The following is a 20,610-nucleotide window of genomic DNA, read 5'->3' as shown; positions in this document are numbered from 1 at the left end:
ATTATGCCATATTAATAAAAAGTCCACCAGTAGCAGCAAGCCCAAATTCTCCTCTAAGTGGGCTGGAAGGTCGATTTACATCCATATTATCACCAAAATTCGCACCATCACCATCACCATCATCATCTGGACTTAAACCACCACCATCATCACTCTGATTTGGTGTTGGACTTGAACTTGAATGAGACACATTCCTTTCTTGAGATTGACGTGATCGTTTAACATTCATTTCATTATTAGAATTATCTGCAGGCAACCAATCAGAGTTTTGACCATCTAATAGAGGATTTTTTTTCTCTTGCAGCCATTCTGTTAGTGGATCATCATCTTCAAAAATATGATCAAGGCTAATAGGATTAAAACTATTATTTATTTCATCAATGCTCATTCTTTTATGATGTCTCATCCTCAACCTCATGTTATAATAGGTATATACAAGTTTTTGGAGTCTTTCAAACTTCAATCTGTTTCTTGCTTTGGTGTGAATATAGCTAAATGTGCTCCAATTATGTTCACAATTTGATGCAGATGTTGTTTGACTAAGCACTTTGATTGTTAGTTTTTGTAATTCAGGAACACAAGTGCCATATATCATCCACCACTCAGCTGTATAAAATTATTTAAATTAAATTTCAATGGGCTATACAATTAAATAATATAAATAAATTATAATTATTTAACTTACTATTTACCTGGATTCATTTGCTTTCAAGCTCTTTGTGCTTGTGGACTACCAAATGTTTCATGCTTGTCTCGAAATAATAACAACTACATCGATTGAAAATACAATAATAAATGAATAAATAAAAAATAATTTAATTTTTAATACATAAAACAAATGTTAAAGTTATAAAATAGTATTAAATAATAACCTGATTAATCATTCTGATATGAGTATCTATCGAAGGTTCTAATCTTTCAATAACTGCTTTTATACCTTCTAATGTTTCCTTAAATACATTTACAGAATGTTCAACTCCAAATTGAAATTGTGGATTTAGATAGAAACCTAAACATAATTTATAACAATATTATATTAAAGTAATAAAAAATAAATATATAAGCAATTTAAGTATAAAAAATAAACATATTTTTTAAATACCATCTATATTCTTGGTTTACTTACCAGCTGAATGCAAGTCAGAGTGCATGAAACTCTATCTATTGTCAATAATCTTTTCATATTCAGCAGAATAACGACAAGTTTATTGAATTGCTTGTTTAACTCTATCCACAGCCTCGTAAATAAAGCCTATTGTTGGTTTTTCATCACCATCCACAAGGTGCAACACTTTTACCAATGGCTCATAAACTTTTATTATATCACCTACTTTTTTCCAAAAATCTTTTCTCAAAATGATTTTTTTGACTTCATAAGCAGGTCCTGATTTTTGTTATCCCCATTTTGAATCTTTAAATTCTTATATATTCATCAATAAATTTTTAGAGTAATATATTTTAAATTAATATTTTAAAACAATAATATCATAAAAATATGCTAGATTTAAATAATTATACTAATTACTAAGTACTAACATTTGAATTGAACATCTCTCTTAAACTTTGCTTTTGCCTCATTATTTCTTCTAATTGTATAAATGAGTGGCAAATCGGGTAAGAGCATGACGAAGTATTTGCTTCCCTTGTGTATATTTCTTCATCAAATTAACAGTCCAAATGTGATTGTATATAAAACAAGTCACTTTCTTTGCATCATCTAAAACCTTTGCCACATTTTTTTTCCTCCCAATATCTTCAAGGCACAAGTCCAAACAATGAGCTGAACATGCTGTCCAATACAAATATTTTCTCTTCTCCATTAGTCTTTTTCCTGTGGCCTTAAGTGCTACCTCGTTATCAGTGACTATTTGAACAATGTATTTTTCTCCAATTTCTTCCACAACTTTATCTAATAATCTATAGTAAAAGTTTGTATCTTTACTACAAACACTTAAGACATCTATAGATTTCCAAAAAATAGTCCCTTTATTACAGTAAACAAGAAAATTAATAATATGCATTTGATTCAAATTATTGGTCAAACCATCACACATCAAAGTGACACCCAATTCATTCCAATAAGCTTTTAATCCATTAACCCATTCATGAACTTGTTGATACTCAGACTCTAAATACACATCTGAGACCTCATAAGGTGTTAAAAGTCTTACATGTTGGCCAACTTCTGCTGTCACAGAAATCAAATTATGCAACCATGGGGAATTTGATAATTGAAAAGGAAGTCGATCATATATAAAAAATTTTAATACTGATTCACCCATTTTTCTTCTTAATGTCTTTAGAAATGAATCACTTACTTTTGGTTGTCTTGAACTTTTATTTCTAACAAATTCAGGAACAGCTCCCCTTAATGAAAATTCAGACTCATTTGGAGTTGATTTCCTTGTTCTTTCTTCAAAATATTCAGCAACTAAACCATGAGAGCTTCATCTTTCTTCATATATGTTACTCCAACCACTAGTTCTTTGTCTGAATTCTTGTCTTCTGTGCCACTCATGTTGTGATTGGATACTATCTCGCACGGCTTGTCTAGTAACAATGTCTTCATCAATAAATCCTTCATAATCATCTTCTCCTCTTAACTGTGATAAAAATTCATTTTTTCTTCTTTTGTTGTCAGCTTTTTTTATTTGCTTTCTTGAAGGAGTTTCATCATACTTTCTCTTACTATACCTATTAATAATATAGTTAAAAAAAAAGAGAAAATTAATTGCACGTGCTTATGTAATTTTATAATTTTTATTAAGAAATTAACAATAATATTTTCAAAGAAATTAAAAAAAATAACATACCAATAGCGTTGGGACATGGTGCAACATTGCCAGTTTTATGAGCAATGTGTTCTTTGAAATGTGTTATTCCTCCTTTTACAACTTTATCACAAAAAGTTTACATGAAATATTTCCTCTTGTATTTGGCACAAGTGTTCCAAAATGCCAACCTATATCATCACTTGGCGCACCCTGTATTCCTTTACTAGGGAATTCTTCACGTGATGGCATACTTACTATTTTGTATAAAACCAAAATAAACTTATATTTAGAAATATTAATATTACTTATTACATCATTAAAAATTGATTTTATGCTAAATTTTTTAATTTTTAGTTTTTAATCTTAAGAATATTATTAAATAACTTAATCTTTTTGATGCACTAATTGATATTAATTTTTTTTATCACAAATAACTTCAAATAATTATATAATAAATACAATCTTTAATAATTACACAAAAATAATAAGAATTAATCTAATATCAAAAGAATTGACAACAATATAAATATCAAAACAACAAAAAAAATTTATTAAATTTCATATACAAAATTATAAATTAATATCTAACACAATCAAAACATAATATTTAATTTTAATTAATTTTTTTCTAACTTATATAAAAAATTTATCAATAATTTTCATCTACAATCTCTATGTATATCATATTAAATTATTAATTTCTTATTTTTTTTAATTATAAATCTTCAATCCCTCTAATTAGATTTTATCTAAAAAAAATTTCAAAAATTAAAAGTTTTCAAACTTATATTTTAATAAAATTTTCAAACCTATATTTTTTATTTTTTAGTTTTTAATCTTAATAAGAGTAATAGATCATAAAATGCTAAATTTGTTAAGTAACTTAATTTTTTTGATACACTAATTGATATAAAATTTTTTTTATCACAAACAACTTTTAATAATTATATAATAAATACAATCTTCAATAATTACACAAAAATAACAAGAATTAATATAATATCAAAAGAATTGACAATAATATAAATATCAAAACAACAAACAAAATTAAAATTCATATACAAAATTATAAATTAATATATAACACAATCAAAATATAATATTTAATTTTAATTATTTTTCATCTAACTTATACAAAAAAATTTATCAAAATTTTTCATTTCAAATATCTATATATTATATTAATTATAAATTTTCAAAACCACTAATTAAATTTTATCTAAAAATTTTTTAAAAATTAATTATAAAATTAAATAAAAAAATTCAATCCCACCCTCCAAACACCCTACCACACCCAATCCCTCCCCACCTTCCCCCCAACGTCCCACCACACCCAATCCTCCCCACCCCATCCAATCTGTCCACGTGCCTAATATATTAAATTTGTTTAATTCTTTCTAACAAACGGAGACCCTTCTAGAAATGCTACATTTTTCTGTTCATCTTCTTCTTCGTCTTGCATCTTGCTTTCTCTGGCTTTTCAAAAAAATTTTCTTATTTTTTTTTTCATCTCTCATTTTCTTGCACATCCCTTTATCACTATCACTTGCTGACTTGCCTAGTATCTACAGATATCTCGTTCGTCTTTCAAACTCTCACAAGACACAACAGATCATTTTACAAAAATTTTACAAAAAAAAAAAGGTAATTTAACTTTCTTTTCTTACCTTGTTTGATCTTGAATGTTGATTGAAAACTTGAGGTTGATTTGAATTTGAATGCCGAAAATATCGATTGAATGGTTGAAACTTGAAACTTGAAATAATTGATCTGTTTTCTAGCTCGTTTTAAAATTTCTTTTGATGATAAAGCTCTGAGATTGTGAGTTTTATTTTTTGATTTGGCTTTTACTTTTACTTTTGCAGGTTTGCTGTTTTATTTTGTAGGCTTAAAATTTTATTTTTTTGTTAGAACTATTAGATCCGTGAGTAAAAAAATGGAATAGCGACAATAACGGTCCGTTATTACCCGTTACGCTGTTATTTTACGACCGTTACTCTCCGTTTTTGCTATGAATGAATTTCTTAACCGTTTTTTATCTATTAACGGTGGCGGAGGGTAGTGCTACCGCAATTTTACGGTCACTATTCCGTTATCAAACCGTTATTTTTCTCAACCGTTTTTGCTATGAATGAATTTCTCAACCGTTTTTTATCTATTAACGGTGGCGGAGGGTAGTGCTACCGCAATTTTACGGCCACTATTCCGTTATCAAACCGTTATTTGAATCCCTGCTCATCATACTGAACATACAAATATGTTACTCCCTTCCAGTGCTGCTGCTCATCACAAGCTCGAATAAGCTTTGGAATGTTCAGACGAGTTGAGAAAAGTTTGATATGCTCCATAAGCTTCTCTGGGCGGTATCTTGCATACAAAACTCCTAATTCAGAAAAGATGCCCATATGTGCACATTCCAAACCTAGCCGACTCTCCATCAGAGATATGAGCTCACTGAAACATCCACAGTTCTGATTGTACTCACTAACCTCCTCTAAGTCATCAACCTATAAAAAGATAGACTTACACACTTGTTAAAACAAAAACCACATATGTTTTATATTGAACTAACAAACAATATATGAAAACCTACGCCATATGAAAAAGCATAGCAAGAAATTGATGGCATGTAAATTTATGTTGTAAACTGCTTGCGAGCAGACTTGGACACAGTTTCACAATGCTTCTGTCCCCAAGCAAAATAGCAGGAAAGTAAATTAAGATAGGGAGCGAAAAAGCCACCTGCATGATGATATTGAGGCCACATATCTGAGACAAGCCGAATTCTTCAGCATCAACACAAGCAAAGCAAACCTCCTTCCATGTTTTTGAGCTGTTGGCTTTCCGAGCACCATGGACTGCACCTTGGAACTGTTGTAGCTTTACAAGTGTGAGAGCAAGCTTAGCCCAGTTAGAAATAAATGCAAATATGATCTTCACTGCCTCATAAAGGGCTTCATCATACAAGCAGTCTCCCACATTTTTCAGATTAGCAACATTTGGCATGAGAATGAACTTTCTATCTCACCCAGCCGATCAATCTTGGCATAAGCGTATATCAGTTCACAGTCCACTTAGGGTTCCTTGGTTTTCTGCCGAACCATTAGTAGGTATCTTACCAAGTCGTGGGATCCTCAGCAGCCTTTATGACATCTAAGAACTGAGTAGCATCATCAGCACAAATAAATGGCTCAATCGCTTCACTTAGATCCCCTACACAGTGTTGTGCCTTAGCCACTTGTCTCCAGACAGCATTTTCTTCAACACAGAATGCAAACTCCACAGCTCGATCAATGCTATTGAGGTTATCCAACAGAACATTTACAGCCTGAACATTCAAATTAAACTTCTTGAAAATGGCAAATGCTTCTTCATACAACTAAGCTTCTACAGCTACCTCCCCAACTGCAGGTCCATCAAAGTTGTCCAATCTATTAATGTAATCCATAACTCTTGATGGATCAGCCTTGATAGCTGTCAATATCAGCAGATTTTGCAAATTGAAATTCCCACTGAAGGCAGAATTTTGCAATACTATCATTTCAAGAAGCTCTATCAGTTCATGTGGGAGATCAGCAGTCATAAAAGCTTTTACAGTCACTGATACTTGCTCAGGACTCTTGCTTTCAGGCAAAGCAGTTGACACAACCTGATCAATAAGTTGCCATCTGTACTCATTCTCAGGATTTAGAACTTTCTCCCAAAGGTCTTCATCCATCCTTTCCACCACATATCTGAGTGAAAAGTATCCGGTCATTAAAACTGATATAAGAAATAAAAGTAAAAGGATTCATGATTACATGTTAATTAAGAATGACAGTGTCCATATCTAGCTTGCAACTTAAATAAGGAGTTCTTGTTTGTGACATTGATCAGTTCATTGTCACACTGTCCTCTACGGTAAGCAACAACAGAAGTGTTGGATCTCGTTTTTCATAATATTTACCCACAACACTGGAATCATAATATGGGTTGGTAGTTAGAAAATGCTTTGGATTGTTATCGCTGTCAATGATAATTTTACCCAAGGCATTATGAACAAGCACATCTTGACTGCCCTCACTCACTAGATGCTCCAAAAACTGAGTCAGCAGTTGGAGACGATTCCTGCAAACAAAAAGCCAAGAGAGGATAAGAATGAAAAGAAAACAGATGTAAGGACCACTATACAGCAACACACCTCTTCTCACATTCACCCACAAGGGGCTCGACTGGAAGAAGAGAACCAACTGAAAGAATAAGACCCTTGATGAAATCCTCGGGGCTTTCATCATCTAACAGCTGCCCAACAACTAAGGGAGCATTCCCTGGATTTACCTATAATGCAAGAAATGGAAAACTATAACATGATAGTTCCACTTAATTTAACCTGGCTAGGAGGATGAGCAACCATCTTCATTTTGCTAATGCTTTTGATACCAAAATGAACTTTACCTTTTGAACATAACCCTCAATATATCAGAGCATGTTGTTAGTATATAGATAATGAGTGAGATCCAGAACAAAACAAAAACGATCGCAAACATTAGTCAAAGGCCGTGCATCTGGAAGCTTGGCTTCCATTAGAAAGTTCTTGGTCTTTTCAGCATCATAAAAATTTGATTCCCAAGTCACACGTTCTACTTCCTTCATTTGTCCAGTTTTTGCTGCCGCTTCAATGTATTTGAAGTGGATATCAGGATCCTCACTATCCCAGAAGGAAAAAAAAATTAGAAAGTTAATATAAAGGAGATGTATAATGCTAAAATCATATCTTCCTTGTCCTATATATTAAAAAGGAAAAAGAACAACCTGGAGCTCAAGTATGAACCCAAGAAAAAGTATAATCCTTCATAGGACTTGAACTGCTCAAAGAGTTTTTATACACGCATCAACTCCCAGCTGCTCACAGTATTCCTTTGCAGTCTGCAAAATAATGTCTATAAACATCATACAAGGAACAAAGTTACTAATGACTGCAGTAATGAACTGATGCTTTACCTGTACAATAATCTGAAGATTTCCCCTAAGATTGACCATTAAAAGATTTTTCATACATTCAAGAGCCCATTCTCTGGAAAGGGCTCCAAAGAACTCAACAAGGGCCTGAAAAGCATCATGTTGAAGAATTAGTAAAATAAAAGGTCTACACATGAAAAACATATTGAGCATTTTAGCATTAAAACCTGGGGCTTAATGGCATGTGTATTCACAATGACACATTTGATATCAGTCAACTCTGTATAATGCTGCACAAAAAATAATTTTCTTTACAGTCCAAGAAATTGATCAACCATCTTAACAAGATATTAGGCACATGATTTTGAAGGCATTTTACCTGAAGGGCTCGTATGTACAGACCAGCTTTTTCACAAAGTTGGCCAATACGGAGATGATCATAATGACTAAACATACCATTTGCTAATATTGCATCAGCAACATTTGGAAAAGTCACTAGATTGATTTCCAAAACCTGAATAGAGTAGATCACAAAACTGATATGGTAAAGGCATCAAAGACAGCTATAAAAATTACAGCAAGAGAGAAAGAGAGGAGAAAGCACACCTTCGTTTGAAGGTATCCATGTTCTGGTAAATTTGGCTTTAGCACATCCAACGAAAAAGCAGTTGCCTCACGAATCAAGTTCCTCTGAAATTTAAAGGTACATATCTTATTTTTTCCTTCAAACAAATTTAAAGATGCTGAAACGAAAACAATGAAGGTGAAGACTTTCACTCTAGTTTCAAGGCCTGAATTGTTTTCATGATTGCTTTTGCTTTAAAACATGTGCATGTAAACACTCAAAAGTAATGCAAGACCAAGCAAACCTGAAGGAATAGATCTGTTATTGTGTTATAATCAACTGGACAACCACCCTCCATTTGGGACATCATCAAAGCAAATTAACAGCACCCTGGCATTAAAAAGGTTATGCAAGCACCAAAGTTAAGAAAGTTTCTAACACTACAAAAGGTCAAGACCTGAAACATAGGAGCAGAGAACACACCATCACCAAAAATTGCAAATGCAAACAAATCAGCATACCTGTGGATCTGTCCTCAAAATTGTTTGCAGAAGGAATAAATAGTCAGGGGTGTATCCAACCTGCTTCAATGTCAGTGACACTATTAGTAATGGCAGAAGCTTTTACCTTATAATGATTGATTGCAGAACTGCAAAGCACATACCTGCTTTGAGTAAATTAGAATCTTGTCAAATTCCCTCCTCTGAGCAAATGCTGCAACAACTTTAGGAGTTGCCCTTGCTTTGATCTATATTTTCAGTTCAAGTCATTACCTACTGTCTAATGAAAAGAAAAGAAATAGACACCGCAGTAGATGGAAGGCCAAAAGACTTAAAAATAGCCATTTTCCATCCATTTGCTGATGCAAACTGACCCACCACCACCCTAGTTAATGTCCAAAAAATCCCCAAAAAGTTTTAACTCCCTGACCTCTCAATGTGGAATCCTACAATAACATAAGACTACATAGGGGAGAAATATTTCATATACCAAAGCACCAAAGCTTTCAATTATAAACTTCACAAGATTTCCAAGCTCCTCACTGCACTCAAGCTTCTCTTCTGCCAACCAATTCTCTAATAGATTCTTTTTATTTTGGTTTACGATAAGGCGTGATAATTCCAATGACTCAAAAGCATTGAGTTTTCCTCTAGTCAACAAGGTTCCAAAATACTGCAATAATGGAGGAGTTTGCCCAGCTTGAACAGGAACACTCTGCAACATGTGAACAACATAAGCATAACAGGACCTTCACCATCCAAGATTTCAAAATAAGAACAGAAATAGTTTTTAAACTTTTGGAATGAGCACTCTTTATGAAGATTGAAATGGAAATTTGCCAACGTTTTGCTCAATTGGAAGAACAAAAACTAATGTCAATGAAAACATTCATACATTCATCCATGCATACATACATACCTGGAATTTGGCAATAGTGTCCATGGCACGGAGAATTCCCTGAGGTGATTCTGCATCAGGTTCTGCAGCCTCTTTGTACTTTGTCTGTGAAAACAGTTCTTGAAACCGCTGGACCACCTGGGCACCAAGATGGCCAAAATGTTCAAAAGATGGTAAAGATACATGGTATGTACAAACAGGTAGCAAGAAATCTATTGTTAATGACTTGGTCGAGAATCAGACATAAACCCAAGGACATATCATCAATAAATGAAGGTAACTTAATGTAGGATTAAAAAGATACTATTGAACTATATTCAAGTTCAAATTTTCCTTTTAAAATCAACCAGTAGTTAGTTTAGTTGCCGAATGCGCTAGATTGCAACTTGACACAAGAAAAAGATCTCGAAGATAAGCATTTATGCTAGAGAAAATAAGTGTCAAGTGGCCTACTTCAAAATAAGAATTACTGAGAGTGTGAACGAAAATACAAAACCAATGTTCACTTACCAGATTTTCTGCACCAAGAAGATTCCCCCTTTTGGCAAGATTTACAGCAGGTTGTAGATTGTTCAACTGCAAAACCCCAAAAAACAATTTAATACAGAACTAGTGAACTACACAACAGTTCACAGTAACCATAAAGAAAAATATTTTCATAGTTACAAATATATGATTCTTCTTACCTAACGACTAATAAAAGGTATAATTGTAGCTTCATTGACATTGGAAAGCAAAACCTGGCCTCGCCTGTTTATTGCATAAAAGCCACCAATGGATGAAGCCTCTATTGTCAGGAACATAGGATCTGGACTAATCCGATTTCGATAAACTGCATTAGCTGTCTCAAGGTCATACACAAAAAGTTGTCCTTCCTTTGTGATCACATATATTAGACCATACTTTTGAGATATATGTGAGAAAAAAACATTTAGCACCCTTATTTTAGAGAAATAATTGAAGCTGTATATAATAGAATGGTCAATAGAAGCTCAAAACCAAACCTGCATTGACACAGAAAAGTCATCAGCAAAATCTGGAGGAAAAAAAAATCTATTTGTTTCTTTTTGAATAAAGGTTTACCTGATGACAAGTTCCAAGATCAATACCCAAAAAGTTTAGTAAAAGCACCATGGAATAACATAATACCAAAGTTTGATTTTATAAAGCACGACATACATGCATCTAATCATGCAACAATTGAAATGAAGATAAGCAATAAATTCTACATGTGCACGTGTCTTCTTATACATGAAAGAAGACGCCAGTAGGAAAAAAAAGTGTGACCTGGCTGAGCACCAAGTTCAATGACATGTAACTTAGATGTTATTTGTCCAGCATTGAATAACTTTGTTGCAAAAGAAATAAGAGTTAAGGGTTTTCATTCCCAGGTACCTGTTTAAAAATTGAATTTTAAAAGAATTCAGATTTTAAGTAAAGCAAATGAAAGAAAAAATAAATTTTGGGGGTAGAACCACACTTTAAATGTGGCAAATGATGCAGAATGTGTTTTGATAGTTTGGCTATGCTGCTGATCCACAGAAAAAAGTTGCATATTCCTTTTGACCAATTGTGGCCTCTACAGCAAGATTGGGAATTAAAAAAAAAACAATTATAACAAATAACACAACATATTCATGGCATGAAACATTATGTTATTATCCAATAAAAAAGAAGTACTACATATGAAGTGAATCCATTTTTGCTACATTCACCACAAAAAAAAAATGTAATACACAAGCAAACATAGTTCAGCAGGCTTAATGACTATCAAATACAAGAAGTTGAAAACTGAAGCAGCCACTTTAAAACCACATTAGATTTTAGTATCCAATGTGCTTTTGTAAGAAATAAAAGCATTCTAATCCAATCAATACGATTAAATTTTAATTGTATTTGTAATTGAAACATAAAGAAGACATATTTGATAGTTAGATTCTCTTTTGCTTCATGATTAGACGTTAGAACATTCATATTATTAGACCACGGTCATCAAGAGGGAAAACAAAATTTTAATATGAGAATATTAAAAGCGGTTGTGAGAAGAAACACATTAATTGCTAACCAATAAAGGTATTTTCCCATACAAATGCCTTAATATAATTTATTTATAGGCGTATCTAAAGAATGATTATGTCATAACACTCTGATTTATGAAAAAAAAGAATAGTTTTTAAATAATGATCATTTATAAGGTATTTCTAGTTAAAAATACCTTGAATAACCTCCATTCAATTTTTATTAGGGATTATTTAAGGTGTTTTCTAGAAAAAAAAACACCTTAAAGAATCTCTAATACAAAAATGGAAAGGATTATTCAAGGTATTTTTGGCAAAAATGCCTTGAGTAATCACCTCATAAAAATTTATGAAGGGATTATTGAAGGTGTTTATGGCCAAAAACGCCTTCAATAACCCATTAAAAATTTTTTTTGGATTATTCAAGAATTTTTGGCAAAAAAACACTTTAAATAATCATCTTATAAAAATTTATGAGGAGATTATTGAAGGCTTCAATTTTTGTCCAAAAATGCCTTAAATAATCACATAAAAATTTATGAAAAGACCATTCTGGGCGAAGCGTGACTTTCAATCAATTTTCTAATGCTTTCCACTTGGCCCACACAAAATGTGTACCAAATCTATAAATGTTGAGGCTCGCATTTCACCATAGAAGATAAGATAGAAGAATGAGAAGAGTTAGGTCTATTTTTTCTCATGCTATAATCCATTCTCTAGGGGATTTCCAATTGTTTACAGAGACAAATCTCTATCCCTTTCAAAAGGTATTACACAATTCCTACATAAAATACTCGTCATGTATAGTATGTTCAAATATTAACTAAAAAAAATGTATTATTATATATTCTATACTTAAATTTATAATATATATATATGTGTGTAATAATTTTTTAATTTCAATTTAAAATTTACAAAATTGAATAATACGTGTATCCAAATAGCATCTAAACATCAACACGACATAAATTATTAAAGCAAACTCGAAGGAATAGATCTGTTATTGTGTTATAATCAACTGGACAACCACCCTCCATTTGGGACATTATCAAAGAAAAATTAACAAGACCCTGGCATTAAAAAGGTTATGTAAGTACCAAAGTTAAGACAATTTCTAATACTACAAAAGGTTAAATGCATAAAAAGACCTGAAACATAGGAGCAGAAAACACACCACTAAAAATTGTAAATGCAAACAAATGGGCATACCACTGGATCTGTCCTTAAAATTGTTTGCAAAAAGAATAAATAGTCAGGGTTGTATCCAACCTGCATCAATGTCAGTGACACTATTAGTAATTGCATAAGCTTTTACCTTATAATGATTGATTGTAGATCTGCAAAGCACATACCTACTTCGAGTAAATTAGAATCTTGTCAAATTCCCTAATCTTAGCAAATGCTACAACAACTTTAAGAGTTGCCCTTGCTTTGATGTATATTTTTGGTGCAACATCATTATCTACTGTCTACGAAAAAGAAAAGCAATAGACACCTTAATAGATGGAAGGCCAAAAGACTTAAAAATAGTCATTTTCCATCCATTTGCTGATGCACACTGACCCACCACCACCCTAGTTAATGTCATAAAAATCCCCAAAAAGTTTTAACTCCCTGACTTTTCAATGTGGAATCTTACAATAACATAAGACTACATAGGAAAAAAATTTCATATACACCAAAAGAGGGACCAAATCATCAAAAAAGATCCATGGGCTTTAAATTATAACCTTCACAGCATCTCCAAGCTCCTCACTGCACTCAAGCTTATCATCTGCCAATCAATTCTCTAATAGATTCTTTTTATTTTGGTTTACGACAACGCGTGATAATTCCAATGACTCAAAAGCATTGAGTTTTCCTCTAGTCAACAAGGTTCCAAAATACTGCAATAACAGAGGAGTTTGCCTAGCTTGAACAGGAGCACTCTGTAACATATGAACATAAGCATGATAGGACCTTCACCATCCAAGCTTTCAAAAGAGGAACAGAAATAATTTTTGAACTTTGGAAGGAGCACTCTTTATGAAGATTGAAATGGAAAATTGCCAAGGTTTTGCTCAATGGGAAAAATAAAAACTAACACCAATGAAAACATTCATACATTCATCCATTCATCCATACATACTGTTGAAAAACTAAGAAATAAAATTATGTGAAAAACTAAGAGTAAAACTGAATGTATATTGAAAAATTATTTTCCAAGAATTATATAAGTACCTTAGGTTTATATACAACTAACTATGGATTAAACAAGGAAACTAAATCTTCATAAAAATTGATCCATATAATTAAAAGATTGACTATCCTATCAGTCTTTAATTCTAGAGATATAAATTCTTAATTTTAAGGATACAAATATATACAGATTACAATCAACAGATTATCATCAACTACACAGATTACAACCAGTTGTAATTAAATGTTTTCCCACACTCCCCTTTAAGTTGGTGAATAGGTGTTTTCAATTCCCATCTTGAAAATAATTTTTTGAAATGTTGCATTGTTAAGACCTTTAGTCAACACATTTGTAAGTTGACCTTTGGTTGATACATATGGTGTGCAAATCAATCCACTATGTAGTTTCTCCTTTATGAAGTGTCGGTCTATTTCAATGTGTTTTGATTTATCATGTTGAACAGGATTGTGTGCAATGCTTATTAGAGACTTGTTATCACAGTAAAGTCTCATTGGTCTATCCCATTTAATCTTCAAGTCTTTTAGGATAATCTTTAACCATAGTAATTCACAAATTCCTTGAGCCATTGGTCTAAACTCTGCCTCAACACTTGATCTTACCACCACATTCTATTTTTTACTCTTCCAACTTAAAAGATTACTACTTAAAAAAGTGCAATAGCCTGACGTAAATTTTCTATCAGTTATCGAACTTGCATAATTAGCATCTATATATGCTTCCAGTAACAACCTTAAATTTCTTTTGAACAAGATAGCTCTCTTAAGATTACCCTTCAAATAGTGTAGTGCATGATAGACAGCCTGTAGGTGCACTTTTTTAGGACTATGCTTAAATTGACTTATCACACTCACAACATATGCTATGTCAGGTCTAGTATAAGTCTTTCAACTAATCTTTGGTACATCTCCCTATCTACAGTAACATTTTCATTAGCTTCTTCAAGTTTATGATTAGAATCTATAGGGGTACTTGTAGGTTTACATGCGAGCTTTCCAGTTTTCTTCAAAAGATCCATCACATATTTTTATTATGAGATGAAAATACCATGTCATGAGTGAGCAACTTCAATTTTTAAAAGGTATTTCAATCTCCCTAGCACTTTTATCTCAAATTCTCTAACCAAACACTGTTTTAGTGATTCTTTCTCTTTTTCATCATCTTTAGTTACAATTATATCATCAACATATACTAATAGAACTATGACTTTTTTTGAATCTGAGTGTTTGATAAATAATGTGTGATCCCCTTGACCTTGTTTGTATCCCATTGCTAGCATCACCTTGGCAAATCTCCTCATGAAGATAAGGTTGAGTAAAAAATGGTTTACTTTTTAAAAAAATTACATATAAAGATACAAAATTTTTTGGTTGGAGGATGATAACACTTATACATTTTCTGAGTTGATCAATATCCCATAAAAATACACTTAATTGCTCTAAGATCCAACTTTCTCTTATTATGACTGCGAACATGAACAAATGGTGTACAACTAAATATCCCAAGTGTGAGCTTATTTGTAGTATTAAAGTTGGGATAAAATTTTGAGAGTAGTTTCATAAAAGTTTTAAATCTTCAAACCTTTAAAGGTAACCTATTTATAATATGTATGGCAGTGAGAACAACTTCCCTTTGTAGAATTTGGGTACATTTACTTGAAAAAGTAAAGCTTGAGTTGTAGCTAGTAAATGACTATTTTTCTTTTTTGTCGCTTCATTCTACTGTGGAGTATTAATATAAGATAACTTATGAATAATCCCTTCATTTTGAAATAGGTAGATAAACTCTAGTTGAAATAGTCTCTTGCATTATCATACCTAAATCTCTTGATTTTCACTCCAAATTGATTTTGTATCATATTTTGGAAGCTTAAAAATATACTATTCACTTTTGATTTGGATTTGAGTAAAAATATCAAAGAAAACTTAGTACAATCATTTATGAAAGAAACAAGCCACCTTGCACTCAAAATATTATGAATTGTAAAGATACCCCATATGTCATTATGAATCAAGTAAAAAAAGGTAGAACTTCTTTTATTCCTAACTGAAAAGATACACGTCGATGCTTTGCAAGTTCATAAACATCACAATGAAAATTTTTGGCATTTAATCTTTTGACAAAAAAAGAAACATGTTTTTCAAAGTTTCAAAAGAAAGATGTCTAAGACGAAAATGATAAAGCCGAACTTTGTCTTTATCAGAAGATTTTTCAAAAAAAAAATGATAAAAGTAAACTATTATTGACATTACTTGTGTTGTTTGATGTCTCAAGATAGTATAGTCCATCCTTCTTCTTAGCAAGTCCAATCCTCTTCTTCAAATTCTGTCCTAGAATTCATAATAAGAGGGATAAAAAATCACTTTGCAGTTCATATCTCTGATAAGTTTTTGTATAGAAATTAGATTAATGGATAATCTAGGAACATGAAAAACTTTTTTAAGAACAAACGAGAGATTAATTTGTACATTTTCTAATCCTACCACTGTAGTAAGTGAACTATCTACAACAACAATTTTCTTATTATAAGACAAAGGGTATATGTACTAAACTTCTGTGAGGAATGTGTCATATAGTCTATGACTTCTAAGTCAATGACTTAAGAACTCGTAATAGGTTTAATCAAGCCATTAATTCATAAGAACTAGAAGCTTTACTTGAATTAAAGTCCTTTCCCAAGGAACATACCCAAGTAGGCTTTTCAAAGGTTTTTAATAGGCTTCTCAGCTTCTTAATCTCTTTTCTATTCAACTCTCATTGTTTCTGAGACATCTATAGTATTTCAGTGATTTTTTCAGTTGACACTTCCTCAAATTAGGTATAGTGATATCTTTCTTTGAACTGAAATAAGTCTTAAGATATAATCAGAAATGACTCTTAGCAATAAAGGCTAAAAAGGAAAAAATAAAATGGCTATAAATGCTTTAATATGGCTTGACAATGAAGGCTTTAACAGGATTTGGCAATAAAGGTAAAAAATAAAAGTTTGCAATGAAAGCTAAAAATTTTACTTCTCAAAAAGAACCCCAAGCTCTGATACCATGTTGAAAAGCTAAGAAATAAAATTATGTTAAAAACTAAGAGTAAAACTAAATTTGTATCAAAAAATTACTCCTCAAAAATTATATAAGTACCTTAAGTTTATATACAACTAATTAGGGGTTAAACTAAGAAATTAAATCTTCCTAAAAATTGATCTCTATAATTAAGGGATTGACTACCCTAATATTCTATCTTTAATTCTACAGAAATAAATTTTCAATTTTAGGTATACAAATATATACAGATTACAATCAATAGATTACAATCAATTACATAGATTATAACCAGTTGTAACTAAATGTTTTCCTACACATGCATACCTAGTTGGTAACAGTGTCTAAGGTACAGAGAATTCCCTGAGGTGATTCTATAACAAGTTCTGTAGCCTCTTTGTACTTTATTTATGAAAATAGTTTTTAGAACCGCTGGACCACCTGAGCACAAAAATGGCAAAAATCTTCAAAATATGGTAAAGATACATGGTATGTACAAATAGGTAGCAAGAAATATATTATTAATGACTTGATCAAGAATCAGACACAAACCCAAGGATATATCATCAATAAATAAAGGTAACTTAATGTAGGATTGAAAAGATACTATTGAACTATAGTTAAGTTCAAATTTTCCTTTTAAAATCAACCAGTAGTTATTTAGTTGCCTGACATGCTTGATTGCAACTTGACACATGAAAAATATCACAAAGGTAAGCATTTATGCTAGGAAAAATTAGTAACAAGCGACGTACTTCAAAATAATTACTGAGAGTGAATGAAAATACAAAACCAATGTTCAATTACTAGGTTTTCTACACTAAAAAGATTTCCCCTTTTGGCAAGATTTACAGCAAGTTCTAGATTGTTCAACTGTAAGACCCCGAATGATAATTTAAAACAAAACTAGTGAACTACATAACAATTCATAGTAACCATAAAAGAAAACGTTTTAATAGCTACAAATATATGATTCTTCTTACCTAACCACTAATAATGGGTATAATTATAGCTTCATTGACACTGAAAAGCAAAACTTGGCCTTGCCTATTTATTGCATAAAAGCCACCAATGGTTGAAGCCTCTGTTGTTAGGAATTTAAGATTTGGACTAATTTGATTTCGGTAAACTACAGCAGCTATTTTAAGGTCATACACAAAAAGAAGTCTGTGCTTTTTTATCACATATATTAGATCATACTTTTGAGATATGTGCCAGAAAAAACATTTAGCACCCTCATTTTAGAGAAATAATTGAAGCTATATATAATAGAATGGTCAATAAAAGCTTAAAACCATACCTGTATAGACACAGGAATGTCATCAGCAAAATCTGAAGGAAAGAATAAATTAGCTTGTTTCATTATGAATGAAGGTTTGCCTGATGACAAGTTCCAAGATCAATACCCAAAATGTTCAGCAAAAGCATAATGGAATAACATAATACAAAAGTTTGATTTTATAAAGCATGACATACATGCATCTAACCATGCAATAATTGAAATGATGATAAGCAATAAATTCTACATTTGCATGTGTCTTTTTATACATGAAAGAAGATGCCAGTAGGAAAAAAATGTGATCGGGTCGAACACCAAGTTCAATGACATGTAACTTAGATGTTATTTGTCCAGCATTAAATGACTTTGTTGTAAAAAAAAAAGAGTTGAAGGGTTTTCATTCCCAAGCACTTGTTTAAAAATTGAATTTTAAAAGAATACAGATTTTAAGTAAAGAAAATGAAAGAAAAAATAAAATTTTTGGGTAGAACCACACTTTAAATGTGGCAAATGATGTAGAATGTGCTTCAAGAGCTTGGCTACACTACTGATCCACAGAAAAAAATTGCATATTTCATTTGACCAATTGTGGCCTCTACAGCAAGATTGGGAATTAAAAAAAAATAATTATAACAACCACTAAAAAATATGTAATACACAAGTAAACATAGTTTCGCAGGCTTAATGACTATCAAATACAAGAAGTCAAAAATTGAAATAGGCACTTTGAAACTACATTAGATTTTAGTATCTGATGTGCATTGTAAGAAATAAAAGCACTTTAATCCAATCAATATGACTAAATTTCATAAAAGATCAAGAGAATAAAAATGCCATGCATGTGAGATACCTCAGAAGAACTAGAGGTAATTTCGATCAAGACTAATCGTTTTTCATTGGAATCACATTTATAGTCATTGATTTGATTATTAACCAAATTAGTTGTTCGCTCAGATATCTTGATAGACTCAGATTCACCTTGCATGTGAGATGCAACGGAAGGAAAAAAAGAATTCCACAAGTTAATTACAGACCTAAATGAATACAATACTAACTTGAAGACAAAATGTATAGTTACCAAAAAGAAAATTACAAAGATAACTTGCCTTCAATTTACCAATGATATGCTGTAGTTTAGGTGATGAAGCTAGCTTCTATTTAGTTAATTGCTCAAATATGCAGTTGCTTTGTTCTAAAAGTTTGAAATTTTATACTTGTTGTCTTTTTTTCCCCCACTGTATAACAGAGTATTCTTTATGGTTGAAATTTTTCAATATTTTTTTTAACAGATGAATTACTTTTAATTCTTTTTCTTATTGCACTTCTTAAAAATTAATTCTAAGTTGTTCAGACTTTACTTTGTTTGATATGCATTATGGTTTTTGCATATTTTGTGAAGTTACTATGCGCAACTGGTAAATAATACTTAATCTAAATGAATTATGTTTGAGGTGCTATAAAGTTGAAAATACCTTTGTTGCCTATGTTAAAACATTAGTGTAAGTTGGGTAAAGATTTTGATTGAATACCAGTTGAATAACTCAATCTAGAGTAAGGATAATTAAGTGTAATATTGCAAATCTAGTAACAAAAGACAAAAAAATTATTTGACAATATGCTTAAATACCATTAGACTTATTGGATTGACACTTTTTTTTCTTCCTCAATGGAAACCTTATTTTACTAAAAAAATAATAATAATTTATGTAATAATATCCCAAATTGCTCTTTAGCCAGTAAAAAGCTACTCCTCAATAGAGTAAAAGCCGGCCCACCACCCAAACACCCTTTTTTTCCTCATTATTGTTGAAATCATATGCCTTCTTTCAATACCTTCCCACAATAAAAACCAAAAAATTTCTTCCTTTCTAGGGTTGGCAACAGTTCAGGTCAGGGTGAGCAAAAAGCCTCGAACCCCACCTAACTTTATATTCATAAAACCTGAACCCAATCTGATCTAAATTTTTTTTTATTTTTTTTTTACTTGAACTCGACTCGACCTGATATTGTATAAACAGTACTTAACCTAACCCGACATAAAATTAATAAAATATTATTTTTTAAATATAAAACATTATTTTTAAATATAAATATTTAAATATATAATTACATACATATATATATATAAATAATTAAAAATATAATTTTTATATAATATCAGGTTGAGTCGAGTCAAGTTTGCCTAAAATCTAACTCGACTTGACCTTGAATTTTTTTAACATTACTCGACTTAACTTGACCTGAAACCTAATTAAAAAAAAATGACCCTATGAGGTAAGGTCAGGTCAAAACCCGTCGAGGTCGGGTTGGGTCTCACAACTTTCATCCTTTTTTTATATAAAAACCCTAAACCCTAAATATCTTCCACCATCAACAAACCAAATGCCTCATTCCCAAAAAGTAATT

At 31.4% G+C, this 20,610-nt stretch overlaps 1 long non-coding RNA gene and 3 pseudogenes across 1 annotated transcript; all 4 read right to left on the bottom strand.

The window, feature by feature from the left end:
* Window positions 1-284: 284 nt before the first annotated feature.
* LOC149515329 (uncharacterized) lies at window positions 285-947 on the bottom strand. Its single transcript, XR_016326864.1, has 3 exons — window positions 873-947; window positions 693-768; window positions 285-606 (listed from the first exon to the last, which is right to left on the bottom strand). It is a non-coding gene; the product is annotated as an uncharacterized LOC149515329 (long non-coding RNA).
* A 116-nt stretch (window positions 948-1,063) lies between these two features.
* Window positions 1,064-2,282, bottom strand: LOC149515328 (uncharacterized; annotated as a pseudogene).
* A 2,614-nt stretch (window positions 2,283-4,896) lies between these two features.
* Window positions 4,897-12,406, bottom strand: LOC111302815 (clathrin heavy chain 2-like; annotated as a pseudogene).
* A 601-nt stretch (window positions 12,407-13,007) lies between these two features.
* On the bottom strand, window positions 13,008-20,530 carry LOC149515327 (clathrin heavy chain 1-like; annotated as a pseudogene).
* Window positions 20,531-20,610: the final 80 nt, after the last annotated feature.

This window comes from Durio zibethinus, chromosome 13 (assembly GCF_047325235.1).
Source record: "Durio zibethinus cultivar Kanyao isolate XHJ-2024 chromosome 13, ASM4732523v1, whole genome shotgun sequence".
In the NCBI taxonomy this organism is placed as follows: domain Eukaryota; kingdom Viridiplantae; phylum Streptophyta; class Magnoliopsida; order Malvales; family Malvaceae; genus Durio; species Durio zibethinus.
Note: the sequence above shows the minus strand (reverse complement) of the source record. Positions and strands in the feature narration are given on the sequence as shown.